Source organism: Otolemur garnettii, unplaced genomic scaffold (genome assembly GCF_000181295.1).
Source record: "Otolemur garnettii isolate 467f Iridium unplaced genomic scaffold, OtoGar3 scaffold00010, whole genome shotgun sequence".
NCBI lineage: Eukaryota > Metazoa > Chordata > Mammalia > Primates > Galagidae > Otolemur > Otolemur garnettii.
The window spans coordinates 33,980,956-33,984,342 of record NW_003852405.1 but is presented as its reverse complement, the minus strand read 5'-3'; the positions used below and the strand labels follow the sequence as shown (position 1 = coordinate 33,984,342).

At 40.2% G+C, this 3,387-nt stretch overlaps 1 pseudogene; it reads right to left on the bottom strand.

The window, feature by feature from the left end:
* LOC100962532 overlaps positions 1 to 3,057 on the bottom strand; it is a 42,840-nt pseudogene extending 39,783 nt beyond the window's left edge.
* Between the last annotated feature and the right edge of the window lie 330 nt (positions 3,058 to 3,387).

Genomic DNA, 3,387 nt, shown 5'->3' with positions numbered 1-3,387 from the left:
GATAATCACTTCTCAGCAATTATTTATTACAGTTTAACATTATAAAATTAAGAAAAATAATATAAAACTCATATTCTAGAGAAATAGCCATATGGCAGCTGAAAACCGTATATTCCCTTCTTGTTCTCCAGCCCGTTTGTGCATTCTTTCCAAAAATCGGGACTTTTTTAAAACACCACGGGACGTGGGACAAATTGTTGACAAGCGGGACTGTCCCGTCAAAATCGGGACGTCTGGTCACCCTATCCTTAGCTGCCTGCAGTTCTAGAGATCCTGCTGACCTCCATCCAGACTCCCGTCCTGGTATTCAGCTAACTCTGCAGGGAGATAGGAGCGAAATAAACCTTGACAAGTAACAAAATCTTAAAAGATATTATTATTGATGGCTATGCCCAAATCCTTACAATTTAATACGCTCTCCTCATGCATCTTGTAATTGATAGGGCAACTTGGAACAAGTGTGCTGTAAGTCATAATTTTAAATTTCAGTTACGATGTATCAATACAAATGATAAACTAATGTATTTATAACTCTTCCAGTTTATAGTGTACTTTTATAGGACACAATTTCATTTAAGTTCTAAGACATGCCCTCTCAGGTAGCTACCTCTTATCCTCATTCTATAGATGAAGTGAAAAAAAGTGGGGCGTGGGGTGGTTAATTTGTTTGAGTAATAAAAAGGGCGTTTCCCAGCCACAGGTCTTCCTATCTGAAATCCCGCTCCCTTTCTGTGATTGGTGCTTTGCTGATTTAAAGTATTTGCACGTTACTATTCTATTTGCCATATCCATGTACTCGATTTGCTGTTTCTGTAAACTTCAAGTTTTAGCTTATTTTATTATTTAAAATGGCATGTAGTGAATTAGATATCACTATAAATGAAAGATCTTTCTCTTTTGCTTTAAAATAACCCATGACAATAAAAATGATTAAGGTAAAGTTACTTCATTCTAATTGGAGACTGCTGCCCAGTAAAACCCTGTTGGCCTATACACACATTGCTAAAAAGGGACAACTGCAGGGTCTGAGAAGCTGCTGAAGTCACACTGGTACCTGTGCTGGCTTTCACTTGGAGGACTGGAAGTGAACTGGATAAGGAGGAATTTTGCTGGGAGGCTGAGATGGGTGGCTTATTTGAGGCTGGGAATTCCAGACCAGCCTCCAGACCACGACTCTGTCTCTAAAAGTAGCCAGGAGTTGTGGTGGGCGCCTGTAGTCCCAGCTACCTGGGAGGCTGAGGCAAGAGAATTATTTGAGCCCAAGAGTTGGAGGTTACTGTGAGCTATGATGCCATGGTACCCTACCGAGGATGACAAAGTAAGACTCTGTCTAAGAAAGAGAGAGAGACAGAGGGGGGAGAGAGAGAAAGAAAGGAGAGAGAGAGCAAGCAGGCAACTTTGATAACACATTATGGAAAATCCCTTTAGCACCCACCCACCATTAGGAGGCTTCCTGGCATGGCATGTTCGAAAGAAGTAGTGGAGAAAAACACGTTCAGTTAGAGATGAGGGTCAAGTTTATAATAACAGTAATTGCTGGCAATGTCACCTATATTCACCTAAAGATTCACTGCCCTTATCTAGGAGGAAGGAAGTGGAGGGAACACAAATATGAATGAAATATGAATATTCACATCTAGTTTCAAAATGTTTCTCTCTCTATAGGAGAGATTTGTTAGGATCTAGTTGGAGAGAAAGACAGGCTGGGCCCATGCTTCCCAGCTTTTTATGCTGAACATTGTAACACTGGGTTAGATTAGGAGAGGCTGCACAGCTTCCTGGACCCTGTGTGTATCCCGGGGACTCTGGGCACCCGACGACGGTCTCTGGCTCTGGATGCTGCAGGGACAGATGAGACGATGGGGGAGAGAGGAAAAAACACAGTCCTCGCGTGCAAAGAATCCATGATTTTGCCCAGAAATGTTTCTGGGCGCCTTCTATGAGCAATGCGTTGTCCCAGGTACTCAGGCACAACCGATTTGTATGAGGCAGGATATTCAGTTTTACCAGGGAGGAAAATGCTGAGAGTCCACAACTTGAGACCCACAGCAGCAAAAATTTTAGATTTCGCTGAGCTTATAAGTATTCTAGAAACGAGTGATGTTTATCGCTCTGACCAATTAGGCTCCTTTCCCATAAGCTGTTTATACTTTACAGTCGTAACTTCATTGTATGTATTTTACTTCTTCCAATGGCCCCACTAAATACTAAATAAAAACATTCATCTCATTTATTTGTTTCTTTTCCTGAGAACAAAGTTTATTGGGTACTAAAAATAGGCATTGTACTTGTGCGTTATATAAATCACTTCAACCTTACACCAACCCCACAGAATTAGGATATGTATCTCATTTTCCAGATGAGAAAATATGACCAAAAAAAAAAAAAGCAGCAAATTATAGAAAGATCGAGCATTAAATGAAGGCATTTCTGACTTCGAAGCCGATTCCCTTTCACTATACTGCAGTTTTAAAATCTATTTCTATTAATCTTTTTCTTGGCTTAATAAAACAAAAACAGTAAATGAGCCAAGGCCATACCCACCTTTCTCTCTACACGCTGCAAGACTCATTGGTAGACATAGACACACAGACACACAACTGTTAAGAACATAATTTTAATAATACTATACTTTGAAAATATAAAATCATCTATTCATCTATTCAGGTAAAAAATCAATATTTGGGGCAATAGAGGTGACCCTATAAAACTGTTCAGTTATTAATCTACAACATTGACAGGACCCCAATAAAGTGAAAATCTCTTGCCAAATGTACTGAAAGTCATGTGTTGGTTCCCTTTGGAGGGTCCCCACTTGTAAACAGTTTTACTAGCGTTTGGTTGAGCACCCACTTAACGGAAGACTTCAAACCCTGTAATGAAAGGATTCAGAGTGACCAGGACAGTGCTTCACACATAGTGAACAGTGTGACTCAGTACATTTGGGGCAAGGCCTGAGACTCAGGATCTCTCACCTTTCCCTCCCCCGGGGGCAAAGCTGCTGGTGTTGGCCCCACACTCTGAGGAGCAGGTGTCTAGGACGTGCCCTTCCAACATGGCCCACAGACCCCAGCTACTCAGGAGACCGGTCTGCGATGAGGTGACAGACCCTGAAGGAGCATTTAAACAAGTAATTTTATGTTTATTACATGGAGTGATCAAAAAAATCAAGCCTTGTATTTTACACATCTTTGTTTTCTTGAATTTCATCTTTCTAGTAATTTATTTTTATATTTCACAAAAATATTAGTCTGCGACAGATTGGAGATTTTATCGATATGTGCATATCTATAAAAACTAGTTCTTCACCAAAAAATGATTCAAGAAGCACAAGTCTAGAATGATGTTTTTGGCTCATGAAACTTAGAATAAAATTGGAGAAATATG